Source organism: Hypanus sabinus, chromosome 4 (assembly GCF_030144855.1).
Source record: "Hypanus sabinus isolate sHypSab1 chromosome 4, sHypSab1.hap1, whole genome shotgun sequence".
NCBI lineage: Eukaryota > Metazoa > Chordata > Chondrichthyes > Myliobatiformes > Dasyatidae > Hypanus > Hypanus sabinus.
The window spans coordinates 52,964,302-52,985,277 of NC_082709.1; the positions used below are offsets into that span (position 1 = coordinate 52,964,302).

A 20,976-nucleotide genomic window follows, 5' to 3' on the forward strand; every position below is an offset into this window, starting at 1 on the left:
GAGGGGCGGTGAATATCTTGAATAAGTAGCCAGAGGCAGATATAATTAGAGTGCTTTAAAGGCATTCGGACAACTACTTGGATTGGAGAGATACAGCGGGATGTGCATCTAATGCAGGCAAATGGGATAAGCGCAGAAAGGCATCATGGTCACCAGACACGAGGTGGCCTCAAAGAGCCCATTTCAATACTGCAGAGTGACTTACTAAATACCCTGGAAAGCCTTGATAGAAAAGCTTCTTACTTTCCTGACCACAGAGTTTTGTGGATCTGTGTATGGCAGATACTTTGAAGAGTTCCTTTCAGTTTGTTTTCAGGAGCTGATGGGCATTGATTGTTTTGGCCATTCTTGCGCTGGGGCTGGGTTGTAAGCCTATTTTATGGAGTAGCACAACTAATAATGATCTCTTTCTAGGAGCTTCAAAGCAAGAAAGTATTATTTATCACAAGTGAAATATATTAATCAGTTAATGCTTATACTAAGCGCATGCTTTTATCAACCCCTGATACACACGAGTTTTCATGTGAATGCTAACTCTGTCCATGGTTGGAGACGTGAGTCCAGAGTATGTTAGTCATTTCAATTTTGCACTCGTGTTGCAGATAGTTTGGGTTTTATTTTGTTTGTTGGACATTACACTCCTTGCCCTCCTTGCTGTACCTGCAGCCAATGATAGAAAGCGCTGGCCAAAAATCTCACCAAGCTCCAGGCTTTCTCTGCTTCACGTCACTGACAACAGGAGCCAGTCATCAGCGAGCGTGGGTGCTGAATCCAATGATTTACTTTGGACCAGGATCTTGTTGACACTTGTGGAGAGGTTTGTGTTTGTGGCTTCCTGCCTGCCCGGTTTACATGGCCTCGGCATTGTGGGGGAGGGGGAGGCTTCAGAGACAGGAATGTAGAAGGGGTGGGTGAGGATAATCATTAGTGCAATAAACAACTGTAGCAGGAAAATATTTAGTATATCACCATCGTCAGCTCAGAACTGAATGGAATTAGGGAATGGTTAAAGTAAGCAGGAGGTGTCAGTTATCATAAGAGATTTTAATCATTTACTCCCTTAATATTATAAGACATTCAGCTCTTCTGGATCGGTCATGGTGATTAATGTGATTAGCATTCTTATATACTGTGTGATTCAAATGAAGACAGAGTGTGACTCTGAACTATTCCTCCTTTTTTGCAGATTAGGCTGGACTTTGCCTGCTCATGTTATGGCTGCTGATAGTTGTTTTAGATCATAATACCATAAGACTGAAGTGCAGAATTAGGCCATTCAGCCCATTGAGTCATTCTGTCATTCAATCATGTCTGATTGTTTTTTCCTTTCCTCAACCCCACTCTCACACCTTAATCTACTTACCAATCAACCTCCGCTTAAATACCTGTCCTCCTCAGACCTCTATGGCAAGAAATTCCACAGATTCATTATCCATTCACTAAAGAAATTCCTCCTCATCTCAGTTCTAAAGGAACATCTGCTTAACCTGAGGTTGTGCCCTCAGTTCCTCGACTCTGCTGGTAATGGAAACACCAATCCTACATCAAATCTATCTAAGCCTTTCCATATTCAGTATGTTTCAAAGAGCTATCAAACACTCCTCATATATTGAGCTTTTCATTCCTGGATTATTCTTGTGAATCTCCTCTGGTACCTCTCCAGGACCAGCACATACTCTTTTGATGCAGAGCCCACAATTGCGCATAATATTCTAAATGTAGCCCAACTAATACTTTACGAACCGTCAGCAGTACATCCTTGATTTTACATTCTAATTCTCTTGAAAAGAATATTAACACTGCACTTGCCTTCCTTCAACCAAATCAACCTGCAAGTTAACTTTAAGAGAATTCTGAATTAAGACTCCCAGGTCCCTTTACATCTCCAATATCTGAATTCTCTCCTCATTTAGAAAACCATAGATGCCTTCATTCTTTCTACTAAAGTGGACAACTATACACATCCCCATGCTGCATTCCATCTTTCACTATTTGCCTCTCTCCTAACCTGTCCAAACCTTTCTGCATATTCCCTGCACCTGGAACCCTGCCTAGCCCTCCACCTATCTTGGTGTCATCTGCAAACTTGCCACAATATCAGCAGTTCCTTCAACCAGCTCATTAATTTACCAAGTGAAAAGCTGAGGTCCCAACACTAGACTCTGTCAGTAAGTAATTCTTGTATTTATTGTCGAAATTCCCACTTCCTTGTAGTAGCTGTGAGACCAACAAGAGTTCAAAGAGAAATTCAATCCACGTTTTTTTGAAGGAATTAATCTATTTTTTAAAATTTAGAGATATTGAATTTGTACCTCAGTCATGTTCTTTGCTAGTAACACATTCTTTAAACAGTAATGATCTGTTTGATTAATGTTCAAGATCAAGATTATTTAACACATGTACTTTGAAGCATTTAGTGAAATGTATCATTTGTGTTACCAACCAACACCCCTGAGAGTGTGCTGTGGAAGCCCACAAGTGTTGCTGTACATTCTGGTGCCAATGTAGCCCACAAAGCTCAGGAGAACAACACGGATCCCAATAAAAGAGAACGCAGCAAGGAACAAAAAAAAACAGCAAAACAAGCCCTGTTTCTCCCTCCCACCCATGCACATCCACAGTCCTCTAACCCCAGGACAGTTTGTCTTCTTCAGCCTCCAATCAACTCAGACTTGGTCTCGCAGACATTGAGATCTAACTCCCTTCTCTATCCCCAAAGCCATCTCCTAAAAAAAATGTTGAGAGCCAGGGTCAGAAGTGAAAGTAGCTGCTATTATGAAGGAGAAGATGCTTAGGAAGCTGGAAGTTCTGACGCTGGATAAGTTACCTGAATCAGATGGACTACATTCCAGGGTTCTGATAGAGGTGGGTGAAGAGAATTTGGAAGCATTAGTAGTGATCCTTCAAGAATCATTAGATTCTGGCAAGGTTCCAGAGGACTGGAAAATTGAAAACATCACTTCACTCTTTAAGAAGGGTGAGAGGCAGAAGGGAAATTATTGGCCACTTAGCTTGACTTCAGTGGTTGGGATACTGGAGTCCATTATTAAAGGGGACATTTCAAGGTACTTGGAGGCACATGATAAAATAGGCTAAAGTTCGCATGGTTTCCTTCAGAGGAAATCTTGCTGGACAAATCTTTTGGAATTCTTTGAGGAAGTAATAGGCACGATAGACAAATGAGAGTCAGCACTTGGTTTTTCAAAAGGCCTTTGAGAAGGTGCTGCACTTAAGGCTTATCAGAAAAGCTCATGGTATTGCATGAAAGATACTAGCATGATTAGAAGATTGGCTTACTGCCAGGAGGTAAAAAAATGGTAATAAAGGAGGCCTTTTCTGGTTGGCTGCTGGTGACTAGTGATGTTCCATAGGGGTTGGTGTGGGGACCAATTCTTTTCACATTATATGTAAATAATTTCATTGATGGAATTGATAGCTTTGTGGACAAGTTTGCAGACAATACAAAGATAGTTGGAGGGGCAGGTAGTGTTGAGGAAGCAAGGAGTCTCCAGTAGGATTTAGATAGATTAGGAGAATGGGCAAAGAAGTGGTAGATGGAATATAGTGTAAGGAGGTACAGTTGACCCTCCTTATCTGTGAGGGATTTATTCCAGGACCCCTAGTGGATACCAAAAAACGTGGATGCTCAAGTCCCTTATTCAACCTGCCTGAATGCGGTGGACATTAGGACCCGGTGGCGGAGCTCCGAATCCGCAGTGTTTCTGTTCACGAAAATAATCACGATCACAATTGAAAATAAAGTGGAAATAATAAAGCGATCAGAAAGAGGTGAAACGCCATCGGTCATTGGAAAAGTGTTAGGCTACAGTTCATCAACGATCAGAACAAATTTAAAGGATAAAGTGAGAAAGGCCCTGCCCCGATAAAAGCTACAATTATTACTAAGCAAGGCAGTGGTTTAATTATTGGGTTTTGGGGATTTGGGTTTTTGATCCTCCACATCAACCCAGCACGGTGGAGAGCGCGCTCGGAAGTGGTCTGTCACTGGATTGAACTCGGGAACTTCCTGAACCCAGCGCTGAAACATACATTCTTAAGTGTTTTATATGCATAGAAGGGTAAAATATATACTATATACTAAGACAAAGTTGGTTGAATTTGCACATGTGGAACTCGCGGATAAGGAGGGCCCACTGAATATGGTCAAGCACATTGGTATACATTGATAGACTAATTTCTAAGTGGGGAGAAAATTCAAAATTCAGAAATGCAAATGGTCTTGTGCAGGATTCCCTAAAGTCTAACTTGCAGTTTGAGTCGGTAATAAGGAAAGCAAATGCAATGTTAGCATTCATTTCAAGAGTATTAGAATTTAAAAGCAAGCATGTAATGCTGAGGCTTTGTAAGGCATTGGTCAGACCTTACTTGGTGTACTGTGAGTGGGTTTTGTCCTAGTATCTAAGAGAAGATGTGAAGGTACTGGAGAAGATCCCGAGGAGATTTGCGTGAATGATTCTGGGAAGGAAAGGGTTTACATATGGGGAACATTTGAGACTCTGGGCCTGTATTCACTGGAGTTTCGAAGAATGAATGGGGCATCTCATTGAAACCCATCAAATATTGAAAGGCCGATATAGAGTGGATGTGAGGATGTTTTCTGTAGAGGGGAGTCTAGGACTGAGGGCACAGCCTCAGAATAAAGGGATGTCCATTTTGGAAAGTAATAAGGAGAAATTCCTTTAGTCAGAACGTGGTAAATCTGTGGAATTCATTGCCACAGATGGCTGTGGATGCTAAGTCATTGAGTATATTTAAAACAAAGGTTGATAAGTTCTTGATTAAGTAGGGCACCAAAGGTTCCAGGACGAAGACAGGAGAATGGGGTTGAGAGGGATAATAAATTATCCATGATGGATAATGGTGGAGCAGACTTGATGGGCTAAATATCTGAATTCTGTTCCTATGTCTCATGGTCTAAAATTATAAAAATTCTTTTAGGACTCAACAGGCTGCAGGGAGGGAAAATGGCTGAGTTGTCTTGGATCAGGGTTACAGCCTCAGAACAAGATTCAAGATTCAAGTTCATTTATCACGCGCACATTGAAGCATCCATTTCATTTGTGTTAACAACCAACACAGCTGAGGATGTGCTGGGGCTGCCCGCAAGCGTTACCGCACACCCCAGTGCCGTCATAGCATACCCACAATGCTCAGCAGAACAAAGCAACAACAAGCAACAAAACAACAACAGCAAAGTGAGCTCCATTCTTCCCTCCCACCCATGCACATACACAGTTCCTTAGCCCCATGACAGGCCTTCAACCTCCAGCAGATTCAGACTGGAGCTTGCAAACGTTGGGCTCTTGATTTCCTGAGCAGACATGGCTCTGACAAGGCCTCAACTTCTATGATTCTGATTCAACACTTGGGCCTCGAACCTCAGCATCAATCCCAGGATACACTGATCACTGGCCTCAAACTCTGGAATCACCACTGACAGGACTCTGAACACAAGGCCTTGAACTTCATTCTCACTGATTTTGGAGCCCAGGGTGACATCAGGATGTGTTGTACTGTTCGCATAGAACTCCAGCTCCAGAACCCACTGACCTTGGGGAGTCTTCATCCACTTTCATGCTGGCCCGACATCTGACATCCAGTCACAGATATCCCAGGTCCTCATTGCTGGCCTTTGAAAACATACTGGAGACTTAGAGTCAGGCCAAACCTCTAATTCCCCTACATCCCTATCTATAAACTCTAACCTGAGCCCCTAACTCCCCTCTCTGTCCTCAAAACCATTTTACAAACCTAAAAAACAATTAATAAACAACTAAAACTGAGCTGCAATTTAACAGAGGTCACAATTTGGTGCCAGTTTGGATTGTAATAATAATAATAACAACAACAACAATAATAATAATGACATTAACAACAACAATTTTATTGATCTTGAATGGGAACAGCTCCCTTTTTTGTTACAGCAGCAACATTTTAGAACACACTTAGCAGTGTGCAGACTTAACGAATGATAAAATACAGAATAATAATATACCCAATAATAATGTACCAATGTTCAATAATGTGCAATAATAATAGAAACATAGAAAACCTACAGCGCAATACAGACCCATCGGCCCACAAAGCTGTGTCGAACATGTCCTTACCTGAGAAATTACCTAGGGTTACCTATAGCCCTCTATTTTTCTGAGATCCATATATCTGTCCAGTGGTCTCTTAAAGGATCCTATCGTATCTGAGTCCACCACCGTTGCCGGCAGCCCATTCCACGCACTCACCAATCTCTCCATAAAAAACTTACCCCTGATATCTCCTCTGTACCTACTTCCAAGCACCTTAAAACTGTGCCCTCTTGTGCTAGCCATTTCAGTCTGGGAAAAAGCCTCTGACTATCCACACGGTCAATGCCTCTCATCATCTTATACACCTCTATCAGGACACCTCTCATCCTCCGTCACTCCAAAGAGAAAAGGCCAAGTTCACTCAACCTATTCTCATGCTCCCCAATCCAGGTTACATCCTTGTAAATCTCCTCTGAACCATTTCTATGATTTCCACATCCTATAATGTTCAAAATAATAAAGCAGAGACTATTGTACTATGACGTGTGTTCTCCTGTCGCACAGAGATAAACAAATCTGGTGTCGATTGGGAGATCGCTTCCCTGAGCATCTATACTCCACCCACCAGAACAAGCAGGATCTCCCAGTGGCCACCTCCACTGAATTCCACTTCCCATTCCCATTTCGATGTGTCCATCCATGGCCTCCTCCACTGTCAGGATAAAAGCACACTTAGGCTGGAGGAGCAACACCTTATCTTCTGTCTGGGAGGCATCCAACCTGATGGCATGAACATCAGTTTCTCAAACTTCCGGTAATGCCTCTACCCCACCCTCCTTCACCACTTCCCATCCCCTTGTCCCTCTCTCATGTTATCTCCTTGCCCGCCCATTGCCTCCCTCTGGTGCTTCTCCCCTCATTTTCTTCCTAACTCTTTGCTTCATCCCTCCTCCTTCAAGTTTCACCTATCGCCTGGCATTTCTCTCTCCCATCCCCCCATCTTTCAAATCTACTCCTCAGCTTTTTTTCTCCAATCCTACCCAAGGGTTTCAGCCCATAGCATCAACTGTGCTTTTTTCCCATAGATGCTGCCTGGCCTGCTGAGTTCCTCCATAATTTTGTGTGTGTTGTTCAGATTTCCAGCATCTGCAGATTTTCTTTTGTTGTGTTGTATAAGCTTATTACATTTGGTAGGAAAGATTTTCTGAAATAATCCTTGTGACAGCAGAACTGAATGAGTCTGTTTGAAAAGGCTCTCACAGCTCATTCAGTAGGTCATGGAGAGGATGTGCCAGGTTGTCAATAATGGATAACAGTTTGCTTAGTGACTTCCCCTCCAACACTAAACTCAAAAGAGTCCCGGTTGTAGCCAAGGAAGGATCCAGTCTTTTTGATGATGCTGCTCCCCCAAAATAAAGAAGCAAAAGAAGTCAGCACTCACTACAACAGATTGGTAAAAGATCTCCAACATCCTGCTGCACACATTGAAGGATTTCAGCTTCCTTAGAAGATAGTCCGCTCATCCCTTTCTTGTAAGCAGCCATGGTGTTGGTTTTCCAGTTAAGTCTGTTGTCGAGGTGAACACTCACGTATTTGTACTCGTCCGCTGCTGCAATCTCTTCTCCCAGAATGTATACAGGACTTGTCAGAGGCCTCTTACTCCTAAAATCAATCACCATCTCCCTGATTACGGCCACATTCAGGAGCAGGACTGAATTCAGGAGAGGATTCTTCACCCAGAGAGAGGAGATTCCTCACAGTTCTTTTCAGTTTTAGAGGCTCATGCACTGAATGAGATTGATATGTCTAGACTTATTAAGGGAATCAAGAGATGTTGGAAAATTGCAGGAAAAGGGAGCAGAGGTGCAAGATTAGCCATGATCTTGGTCAATGACAGGGCACATTTTTCAGCTCCCATGTCTTGTGTTCCTACATTGATGCTAGTATGTCTGTGTACAACTAGCTATCAATTAAATAAAAGTACGCACATGGGAGATGGCTTTAATTGGTGCATTCACATTGCACGAGAGAGAGAGAGAGCAATGTGCATGCATTGACAACAGATCAATAAGTAGTGCTCAGGGAAGTCATTGCTCTAAAAGAAATAGGTCCATATATCACAGATACTTAATGAAGAAATTCTTTAACAAAATACATTTATGCTGTGATGCACCATCAATAACTCTCGGAGACGTGAGTCGAGATAGGCTTTTATTAGCTGGAAGAAAGCACCGTCAGCAGCAAGAGCCCATCACACAACATCCTGGAGACTGAGGGGGGAGCAGTGCCTCCAATCGCCTTTATACAGGGGTCTGTGGGAGGAGCCACAGGAGCAGTCAGCGGGGGGGGGGGGGCGCGTGTCCAGACAGGTGTATGTAGTTCACCACATGCTGTTCCACAGCTTCTTGAGGAATTGTGACTCTCTAACTTGATTTTCTATGATGTTCATCTCTGGCAAGCTACTTTCAGACATTGCTTATTACTTTAATTAGGTGACATCCATATAGTAAGAAATTCCCAGTGGGCTGAAAATGTACACCAGTATATTCAAAGCATAGGACTCAAAAGCCTTGTGGTATTATTGCTGGTCAGTTATGCGTCAGGACTGATCTTTCTGTTTGGACACTGATCTAATGGGGTGAGGTTCTCTAAAGAAGATCAGAAGCATTGTATCCAGAGTGAGCCACTCTTCACTCTTAATTACAGATATGTTCCACCTCTGCTTAGCCTTTTCCTGCAACTCCCACTTCTCAGCCTTCTCTCCCTCTCTTCCACCTTGTTCTGCAGCTCCGGGTGAAAGCCTGCGAAGGAAGTAAGAACTTGTATTCCCGAAATGGCAGGGCTTCTGTGTTGCAGCGGTTTGTACCATTGACCACCTCAGGAAATACAAGTCACACGTGCTGCTCAGAAATGCAGCCCGGACCATGAGAAAATGGACTTATTGTCTCAGATATTTGTGGATGTGATAGCCCTTGCAAACTCTGTGCAGATTTATGTTCACATGACTTTTATGAATACATCTGAGCTTCCTAAAGGTTCAGGGAGGGACAGACTTATTCATGCAGGACCATGGGTTCCACATGAACCTAAAGCACTGCCTCGTTTGTTATGGGAACAGCCGCATGTACTGAACACCAGCAGGTGCTAATTAAACGCTGGACTTATCATGCAGTTTTACAGCAGTTGGGTAATTTATACCTATAAAACATTAAGCTTGCTCAGTTGATCCAGAAGTCTTCCATATGGTGGCCAAGTAATAACCCAATTCTTCTGACTCTTCTACTGCGTTATTCAGTTTCAGATTCTACAATGCTTCCCTCCCACACAACTCTCTAGTTGAAATATAGAAATCCATGGGAAGAGTTTGCAAGCCCCGGACCATAGCACTTCTGCATACTTGAGATGTAACTTTTTATCATAAGATTTGCAAAGGAAAGCTGTTTACTTTCTAAACTATGTTAGCTACTTTTGCTCACATTCTGTCGTTTAATTCTGATAGTCTGTGTTATTATTTCACCCAGCAACAAGATGAGGTTTAACTTGCTTTATTTGCACTCATGCATTGTTTCTTGTAGTGTGATCACTCAGCTAAGTAACAAAATTTGGAAGAATATTAGTAAATGTTTAGTCGCAGCAACTGCTCCAGTGGTGCAAATGTTTATCTTACACATTTTTCTTATGATCGCAGGACCCTATTAGTCATTATTAATACAAAATATCATAAGCCCGGTTCATTAGTGAGACAAATAGCAAAGGTTCTCCTTGGGTTATTACACAAGTCAGGCCCTCACACCACAATGCCACCTCTTGCAGCCACCCAGGGAAGGAGGCACTGGAGGTGGTGTGAGAAAAAAGTGCACTAGAATCCGTGCTAAGTTAAAAGCTGATCCCTGCAGGCCAGTTCTCCAGTACTGACAGGACAACATCCCATATACCATCAGTCCTGGGGCATGCCATTCAGGGGCTGTGACTGTTTGTGCTGGGTCTTAACTAATGTATATGTGGTGTGTGTGATTACATGTACTGTTGTTTGCACCTTGGCCCCAGAGGAATGATGTTTCATTTAGCATACATGTGTATGGTTGAATGAAAACAAACTTGAACTTGAAATATTCTCTATAACTTTAATCTGATCCACAGTATACAAGGCAATAATGCATAATAAACAATACCAATATTTACAAATTATAAAATCTCCCCATCACAGTAAAATGTACAGTCAGGAATCTCAGTTTGACATGCAGCCCCGCCCACCCCCCACCACCCCCTTAGATATGGAGAAGTATATTTGATCAAATTTTCTTCAATTTGATTGAGGTCTGCTTGTATCATTTGGTCATTCGTAGTTTTTTCTTTATTGTTAGTGCTGGCCTCTTGAATCCTCAAAATGTTCCTGCAATAAACAGAACCAACAGAGCTGTCATCTTGCGATGGACTGAATACAGTCTGAGTTTAATATTTGGTTGCTAGTGTTCAAAATCAAGAGTAAAGTATTGGATAACAAAGTTACAGCAGATACTCACCTTTGAAAATTGCTGGGTTGATCGTTCTGTTGATATGCTTTTCACCTGTATAAAAATATTCACATTTTTATTTCTGCCATTGCCTTCAAACAAATGCACTAATATTGTTACATCACAGAATGATGAAGTGGCAAAACCGCTTCACACAGGAAGTCAAGCAGGTTCAGAAGAGCACGGGATTTCCCCTGTGAGTCTCAGCCCATCCTAACTTGGAAATGCAACTATCATTGTCGCTGGATCCAAATTCTGGACATCCACTCCCAACCCCATTGTGGAAGTAGCTTCAACAGTGGTTCAAGAAGGCAGCTCACCACCACATTCTCAATATTATTTTCAATATTCACAAGAATCTGAAACCCATTGTTGAATGAACAATAAATGCTGGGCCACAAATTTCAAAAATATTGAATAACAAAAGAGGAATTCCACTTCAGTCTTGATTTTTCACTTTGAAGCTACAGGAAGGACCTGTAATTTGGACCATTGTTCATGATATTTAATCAACCATACTCTCACGCTCCATCTGCCGCAACTCCCAGTACCATCAACATTCCACTCCCTTTAACTTCAATGCAAATTCATTTTCTATATCGGGGTCAAGTCAACCTAAACTCTGGCAATGTCTGTAGAAATACCAATAGCAATTAAGCTTGACTATTCCCTCTCCCATTTATTGCTGCATGGTGTTTAGTAAAAATTAAATCCTCAAAGACTATTCTAACAGAGTTCAAACCAGATTTGAAAACCTTATTTTAGTGGAAACCAGCAGACGAAAGTTAGACTTACATTTGATGCTTCCTCCAGTGATGTCTCTTTAGAATGGTTTTTCTCCTGTCAAGATATTAATATGCACAAAGTTGGCACAGGGTTCATTAAATATTTAGTTAATTATAGTCATACATAAGATATACAAAACATTAATATGTTGAATAATAAATGAGGACCTATTCATTGAGTTTTTAAGTTGTGATTCAATGTTGGAGCTGGAAAACTGTCAATAAACCTAACATATTCTGCAGTGCAGTCCAGGTGTGGTGGAGTTATGAGGTTAATAGATAAGCTGAGAATGAATGCTATTCTCATCAAGTTTATAGTGTTTTTTATTGGTATTATGTAACAGCTAGTACTCATTCCAAAATCCCTGGTCTTTTTCTGCTGAGTTCTCTTTATCTTCAGAAGGAAATCAACTGTTCCTCTGTACGTAGAGCCATTTCAATAATACTTATCTCCACAGTAAGTGGCGATCTCCCACAGGAGTTGAGCATCAGAATACTTCCCTTGGATTCCTCAAATTAAGTTAATTTTTCATTTCACACTTCATTCTGGCCAAATTGAATCCAGGGTTTCACATTATATTTCAAGTAGAAAATCATTCAATGAATCCTCAGTTTAAACTCACCATTGATGGTTCTTCCAGTGATGTTTCTTGGGATTTGTTTCTGTCCTGTATGAAAATATTTTATAATAATCATCAGTACTGTAGAGAATGAGACAAATTTTAAACAACCTTGTGTCACAAATCCCTTTAGACTGAATTGTATAACAGTGGTTACCTCAATACTGGTTTTGCTTGACTCTAGAGAGTCACTCTCACTGTCAACTGTCTTCAAACCTTCACACTCCACTTCAATGTCAGCCACCTTATCAGCAAAATATTCAACGCGGCTTTTGCAAAACCCTTTCTCCTGTGAAAATAAAATGAAATGTATTAAGTCTTGATGACTGTGAGATCCTCACAGATAAAAAATGGTCACAGTATAGCTCAATTCTTAGTTTATTTTTGATTTACCTCAGGGGGCACCATTCCCCCTATGGGTTAACAGTATGTATGAAATCCAGCACTCAGAATCATCCCCCTAATAGGGACTCACTACACTATAACTCAGCACTGCCGGCACTTCCTATGACACATAGACATGGAATAATATACTACAGAAACAAACCCTTCCACCCATGGCGATTCTGCCAAGCATCCTGTCAAATTAAACTAATCCCACGTTCCTGCTCATGATCAGCACTCCTCCATTCCCCTCATATTCATGTGCTGATCTAAAAACCTCTTAAATGCCACTAATGTAGCAGATTTCAGTTTTCTCCGCCAGCTCTGGGAGTGTGTTCCTGGCACCTACCACTCTGAATAGAAAACATGTGTCTACCATTGGCCCTGCCTTTGATACAACTTATCACCCTTGGCCCTTGTGCTGATATAATTCAGCACACATGGAGTTTGCACGCTGTAATAAAACTTGAGACTTACACCAATCTTCTTGGGGCGGAAACGACAACTGGGATCATCAAATTCCAGGCCAAAACTTTTGGAGCAGATTGTTTCCTTCACCGAGAATGTCAAATCCACATTGTATGAATGTTTACCTGTGCGATAAGTCTGATAAAAGGAAATAGATTATCAGTGTGTGCTCGTTCTGGTCAGAGAAACTCTACACAGATTTCACTGGTTTACCATTCAGCATCAACAGCCAACATGGATCAGAAAACTTAATTTGTCCAAGGATGAAACAACCCTTTTAAAAATTTCACTAATGTACAATATGCTGTCGTGAAACATGAACTCTGTTTCTATCTTCACAAATGCTGACTATTTTTATGTTAACATTCCAGTATCAGTAGGCTTTTGCTTTTCAACACATAATTAGAATTTTGGAATGCGAACAAAATAATCCTGTGTTCAAAGCTTGGAAAAAACATCAGATTTTATTTGCATACTTTGGTCCAATCTAAATCCCTAAAATCAGATAGTGAATGACTGAATTTTAACTCGGGTTAATTGATTCCTGTGACGTGGATGTTAAACACAAGTCCAGCAATTGGTCATTAATTAAAGCCATAAAACAAGTGGCTCTCTTAGAAACCTATTTCAGAGAGTAGTGAAGAGTTACTCAGTTCAGTGAATCTGAAATCATGCCAGAAAGGGAAAAGTAGCAATTTTATTTTCTGCAGTAAGTTAGGAATAACAATCCAATTGTTCGTATGATGCATTTACTGATGATACAATTTTATACCTGATTATTTTAATTGACTGGATTTAATTTCCTCATGTAGCCTTTGTGGTCATTTGAAGTGTTATCTCCTAATCATTTTAAACTACTTGTCCAAGATTATATCTGATGTGGTGTTAGTCTCCCTTGACAACAATACCATAAGATACAGGAGCAGAATTAGGCCATTTGGCCCATCAAGTCTGCTCTGCCAGTTCATCATGGCTGATCTAATTTTCATCTCAGCCCTAAGCTTCTGCCTTCTCCCTGTATCCCTTCATGCCCTGACCAATCAAGAATCTATCAGCCTCTGTCTGAAATATACATAAAGACTTGGCATCCACAGCTGCCTTTGGCAAAGGATTCCCCAGATTCATCACTCTGTGGCTGAAGAAATTCCTCCTCTTTTCCATTCTAAAAGGAAGTCTCTCCACTCTAAGGCTGTGTCCTCTGGTCTTAGAATCTCCCGCCATTAGAAATGTCCTCTCCACATGCACTCCATCAAGGCCTTTCACCATTTGATAGGTTTTAAATGAGGTCACCCCTCATTTTTTCTGAATTCTAGTGAATGCAGGCCCAGAGCCATCAAACGCTCTTCATATGACAAGCCATTCAATCCTGGAATCATTTTCGTGAACCTCCTTTGAACCCTCTCCAATGTCAGCACATCTTTTCTAAGATAAGGGGCCCAAACCTGCTCATGGTACTTCAAGTGAAATCTCACCTGTGCTTTACAAAGTTTCAACATTACATCCTTGCTTTAATATTCTACTCCTCTTGAAATGAATGCTACCATTGCATTTGCCTTTCTCACTCCAGACTCAACCTACAAATTACCCTTTAGGGAATCTGGCACAAAGATTTTTGCATCTCATTTTTTTTGTATTTTCTCTCCATTAGGAAAAGAGTCGGCCCTTTCATTTCTTCTCCCAAAGTGCATGACCATGCACTTCCTGACATTGTATTCCATCTGCCATTTTTTTACCCATTCACCTAATCTGTCTAAATCCTTCTGAAGCATCTCTTCTTCCTCAGAACTCCCTGCCCCTCCAGCTATCTTCATATCATCTGCAACCTTTGCAACAAAGCCATCAATTCAATCATCCAAATCATTGACATATAATGTAAAAAGAATCAGTCCCAACACAGACACCTGTGGAACACCACTAGTCACTGGCAGCCAATCAGAAAAGGTTCCCGTTATTCCCAGTCTTTGCCTCCTGCCGATCAGCCACATGCTAGAATCTTTCCTGTAACACTACTGAACAGAGATTCAGCCAGCACAATGCATTGTATCATATTCTGTGCATATTTAATACTCAGCATCTAAGTGTAGTCAAATATATTTGTAAATTTTGATAATTAAGCTCCCTGCTCTTTGCTCAGATATACCTACATTTGTCACTCTCCTCCCAGTAATTGCACAAAGGTTGGTGATCTCGGTGATTTCATTCAGCTTTATAACTGAGGCTCTCAGAGCTTCCTTAGTGCTTGGCATTCCTGCAGAAGAAAGGGTAAATTTAAATAAAACTCTCCAAGAAACTTCAATGTATTCTCCTTAGACGGGTGAAATAAAACAGATTGAAGTCCATTACCAGTAACTCAGAGATCTCAGATGCCCCAGTCTCCCCAGTACCTACCTGTGCAGTAGAGAATCTGCACGGCAGCGATGGTGAGCAGGAAAAATTTCATTCTGCTTCCTGTGGAATCAGTCGAATGATTTCTCAGAGTGAAGGAGCTGCTTCTCTCTCTCTCGATCTGCCCTCACAGCTCTGCCTTCGGTCTTTATATCTTGCAACTCCACCACATTCAAACACTGACTCATATTTGCCCAGCTTGACCATCATGGGCACCGGAACAAGGTGGGCTGTAAAAATGGGCAGAACTTCCTCCAAGAAAGGTTATCATGTTTAGATTTGGTGGCAAGTGGATGAGGTACGATTTTATTTCTTAGAATGCTAAATAAAAAACTGACGGAAGAAAGGAAATGGTTATTGGTAAGAGTACAAAATCACACTCTGTCCATTCCTGGAATCAGTCAACCATACTTAGATGATATTAATTTGGATAATTTACCACACAAGTCATGGTGTACAGTTTGTGGTCAGTAGTAAATGACGATCACATTTCATTGAACTGGAAAAAAAGGTTCTTGCAAAGATATATCTTGGTATGACAGATTTTCTTTTTTATAAAACTTGCTGCTATCAGATATCTCAGTAGTCCAGATGTCAAGAAGATCTCAATAAGTCCAGATGTTAATACTCATGTGTCAGTGCTGCTACTTGTGCCCTTGCAAGATAGAATGTTTTTGTTAAATGTTTTGTTAGTTTTGTTAGACAGAGTATGGTACAAATACACAATGGACATAAAAACTGATGCTCTAAATGCTGTAAGTTCCATACTTTTTTTTGTTTTAAAAAATTAAGTTTTTAAAATATATATGCATGTGTATGTAGTGAAATTCCACAGCATGTTTTCTTTTCATTTTAGAGACAAAAATTTGCAAGTTAGTAATACTGCTTCAATATAACAGTTGTTGTCCACTTAGACCTTGGGCAGCTAAACTATTGATTTTCTGGACTAGTCTGACTAATAGGTACAATGTTAAAGTTCTCTGCAGTATTTCTGTTTTGATTGTTTTGATAGGGATGAAAACGATTCCATCAATAAAAGTCTGATGTTCATGAAGAACAGCTCTGAGATTTCTCCTACTCATTAGTAGAATTTTCATCATAATAATTAGTGTTATTAGTGTGCATTAACAAAATGTATTCTGTAGTATACTGTAAAAGCATTAAATAGCATTGGTTGCATGGAATAATGCAGATGAACACAAGTACTGTCTTTGATATACAAAAAAGTTTGGGTCAACTTGTCAAAAAGATATTCTAGAACTGCAACCATATCACTGTTTTGATGAGTTGGCTTCCATTAAGGGTTTAGTTTCTTGTTTGCCAATGACTGACGTTTAACCTGCTGTCTCACTCTATAGCATGAGTACCTTGTGGGGGTATTGGTGATGGACAGCACTGTTGAACAATCATACACTTGGAGAAAACATCGGGCATGGGGCTATCAGGTATGGACATTCTAGTCAGCTTCTAGACCAAAGGGCCTGTAATGTGCTGCAGATTTTCTATGTTCTATGTTCTTGTGCATGCATTTTTTTTCATGTTGGGTGACCCAGACAATAATTCCATGTGAGGTGGTAGACATATTAGAATTCTAATCCTTTTGTGCAATACCCAATTATGGCTCCATGAAGTATGTTTTCTACTTCTCATTTAGTAACCAGGGCTACTGAAACTGTGTTGAAGATGGCTCTTGTCCTTCTTGATGGATGGCAGCTACTTGAGGCATTTTAAAGATGTTCTCTAGTTGATCAGTGGTGCAGTAAACCTTTGACAGCATGGGAATGAAGGGATCCTATTCTGGTTGGTTGCCGGTTACTAGTGGTGTTCCGCAGGGGTCGGTGTTGGGGCCGCTCTTCTTTTTACACTGATTTAGAGATTATGGATTTAATGGTTTTGTGACTAAGTTTGCGGATGATACCAAGATAAGTGGAGGACCAGGAAGTGTTGAAGAAATGGAAAGGTTGCAGAGAGACTTGGTCAGTTTAGGAGAGTGGGCAAAGAAATGGCAGATGAAATACAATGTTGAGAAATGTACGGTTGTACATTTTGGAGCAAGGAATAATCAGGCAGATTATTATTTGATGGAGAGAAAATTCAAAAATCGGAAGTGCAAAGGGACTTGGGGGTCCTCGTGCAGGATACCCTAAAGGTTAACCACCAGGTTGGATCGGCAGTAAGGAAAGTGAATGCAATGTTGGCATTCATTTCAAGAGGAATGGTGTACAAGAGTAAGGAGGTGTTGATGAGGCTCTATGGGGCACTGGTGAGACATCATTTGGTCCCCTATCTTAGAAGGGATGTACTGGTGTTGGAGAGAGAAAATTTACGAGGATGATTCCTGGAATGCGAGGCTAACATATGAGGAGCGTTTGTCAGCTCTTGGACTGTATTCACTAGAGTATAGAAGAATGAGAGGGGATCTCACAGAAACATTTTGAACGTTGAACGGGTTGGACGGAGTAGATGTGGAAAGGCAGTTTCCCTTGGTGGGTGAGTCCAGGACAAGAGGCCACAGTCTTAGAATTAGAGGGTACCCATTTCAAACAGAGATGTGGAGAAATTCTTTTAGCCAGAGGATCGTGGATTTATGGAATTCATTGCCACATACAGCTGTGGAGGCCCGATCATTGAGGATGTTTAAGGAGGAGATTGATAGGTATCTAATTCGTCAGGGTATCAAGGGATATGGGAAAAAAAGCCAGAAATTGGAACTAGACGGGAGAATAGTTTGCTAATGGTGGAGTGGCGGAGGAGACTCAATGGGCTGAATGGCCTACATCAGCTCCCTTGTCTTGTGATCTTGTGATATTATCTCCTTGCCAATAGTTGGAAATTTGAATCTAAGCATTTGCATGCATTTCACTTCTGCTCTCATGTTGGAGATGATTTTGAACAGAATTTTATATTTTCCTGCCCTTGACAACTCCTTCTCAGCCCTGCATGCCTTGCAGTGACAGCTAACTATACAGAAGCTATTGGAAGAAACCCACAGCAAACTCCAGGCTTTCTCTGCTTCACGTCACCAACAATAGGGGCCAGTCATCAGCAAGCGTGGGTGCTGTATGCGGAGATTTACTTTGGACCAGGGTCTTGTTGACAGTTGTGGAGAGGTTTGTGTTTGTGGCTTCCTGACTGAGTGGTTTCGGGCAAATGGGGGAGGGGGAGGGTTCAGAGGCAGGAATGTCAAAGGGGTGGGTGAGGATAATCATCAGAGGAATAAGCAACTGCAGCAGGAAAATATTTAGCATATCACCATCAGAAATTCCTATAGCCCCATGGGATGGTTAAAATGAACAGGACGAGTGTTCTGAAGGCTAATCAGGGTTACATTCACCAGAGAATTTGTTCTTCAGCTGCTCCGGATTAGCCTTTAAGATCAAATGGCACTTTAGCTCGAACTCCAATGCCTCATGATTGATTGCTTTCTTCATCTTCATGACCTTTGGCCTCTTAATCCTTGGTTGTTCCCATTTTTGTTTTCTTGTCTGGTCAGTTTTTTGTGTTTATGGGCTGAATGCCCTTTATTTTCTCATTGACATTTTTTGAATTGCAGGCATACAAATCTGGGGAATAGTGCTGAACTTAATTATTTTATGTTTTCATATGATTCCAAAGGTATTCAAGTTGACTGCGTTTTTTACCAGTCTTGATTGGCTGAGTCTTTTGTGAAATTATTGATTACATAGATAATTATGAAAGAACTGTGATTTGCATATTAGAAATCGAGAATCATACAGCACAGAAACAGGCCTTTCAGCCCATCACATCTGGGTTGCCTGTGATGCCTATCTACATAAATTGCATCTGCCAGCATTATGCTCATTGTAGTGATTACATGAAAACAAGCCAAAACCATTCAGAGACTAATCACGGGGGTTAACACTGCATGACACACTCCAAAATAACCAAGATCCAAAGTTCAAAAGAGTACATTTAATCCTTTAGTATGGAAGCAGCAAAGATAATCAATAAGAGGGATGAAGCCAAGTTATGATGGCGCTAGTTGGCGACTCCTTTGCTTGCATCTTCGGAAACAGCTATATTTCTATCTTCCCTTTTTTCCTTTTCCAGGTTCTTTTGAAGACCCTGACCTGGAGTTACACACTGACTTCAATTTTTTGCAGGAATGGGACCCGTTCTCAGGGCCTCACAACCGGCTGTTCTTGATATCCCAAGGATGTGGCCTGGAAGACCAGTGCGCCTTCAGGGTGCCGGATTTTCGTGGCTCTGGAGATGTGCTGATTCTCGGCCGGTGCCCCGGACTGAAGTGCCGCGGGAGAACACAGAACATCGGGAGTAGTGGGTTAGTTGCCATAGGGTGTGTGTCCGGAAAGCTGTGTCTTTCTGGGGCCGACTCTCTGGGCACAGAGCTCGGAAAAAACGACACAACAGACTTCTAACATTGTAAATCAGCGAGTTGTTTTGTTATGTCTCCCCTCTCGCTGTGAAATGGGGACACCTCTTTTTCCTTATTAGGGAGAGAGAGATCCCGTGGTATGTTGAATTACCGGGTGAACGAGTAGTCTTTGGGGTACTGTGAGTCTGTGTCTTTATTGATTCCTTCTGCATGCTTGAGTGCTCGATGGAGGACGCTGATGCTTTTTTGTTGGTGGGGGTGGTGGGAGTCGTTGCCTTGCTGCAGATTGTGTATGGGGGGCTTTGGAGTTCTAAAGTTTAACTGTCACTCATTCTTTGTGGATTTTGTGATGAAAAGGAATTTCAGGATGTGTAGTTAATATATTTCTCTGACATTATATGTACCAATTGATCCTATTGTAACGATAAAAATCTAATGAAACTAAAACTAATGATATAATGAAATAACGGTCTAAGCGTTAGTGATCTTAGCGCTCTCTGTGCTTTTAAACATATTTAGGTGTGTTAAAGCAATCAACAAAAGAAAAAAACCATACTGGCTCTCAACTCTAACTCTAACTCTCAAGTAGACTTAAACTGACCTGAAGACAACCCAAGAAGATGTAACTATACTCATTTGCTTCAAAGTTCTAAGTTCAAAAGTTCAGAGTAAAATTTATTCTCAGAGTGCACACACGTCACCACATTCAACCTTGAGAGCCTTCTTCCTGTGGGCATGCTTAGCAAATCTATAGAACAGCAAATTGTAAACAGGATCAATGAACAACAAACTGTGCAAATGCAAATATAAGTAAATAGCAATAAGTAATGAGAGCATGACATAACTAGATAAAGAGTCCTTCAAGTGAGATCATTTGTTGTGAGAACACCAGATATTGAATGAGTGTAGTTATCCCCTTTTGTTCAAGAGGCTGATGGTTGAGGGGTAGTAATTGTTCTTGAATCTGGTGGTGTGAGTACTGAGGCATCTGTACCTTCTACTGATGGCTGCAACGACGAAAAAGCATGGCCTGGGTGGTGGGGGTCTTTGATGATGGATGCTGCTTTTCTACAACAGTAATTCATGTACTCAATGGTTGGGAGGGCTTTACCTGTGATGTACTGGGCTGAATCTACTACCTTTTGTAGGATTTTCTGCTCAAAGGCATTGGTGTTTCCATACCAGGCCGTAATGCAGCCAGTCAATACACTTTCCACTACATATCTATAAAAGTTTGTCAAGGTTTTTGGTGACATGCCGAATCTCCACAGATCCTGAGGAAGTAGAGATGCCACTGTGCTTTCTTTGTAATTACATTCATATCATGTGTCCAGACTGGTCCTCTGAGATTGTTGTTATTACACAACTCAGTCAAATTTTCTATCTCCCTCCTGTATGCTGATTAATCACCACCTTTGA

The 20,976-nt window shown here is 41.2% G+C and overlaps 1 long non-coding RNA gene across 1 annotated transcript; it reads left to right on the forward strand.

Moving 5' to 3' along the window:
• The first annotated feature begins 715 nt into the window (after positions 1-715).
• Positions 716-20,135, forward strand: LOC132392258 (uncharacterized). Its single transcript, XR_009511470.1, has 3 exons — positions 716-817; positions 16,559-16,645; positions 19,325-20,135. It is a non-coding gene; the product is annotated as an uncharacterized LOC132392258 (long non-coding RNA).
• The last annotated feature ends 841 nt before the right edge of the window (positions 20,136-20,976 follow it).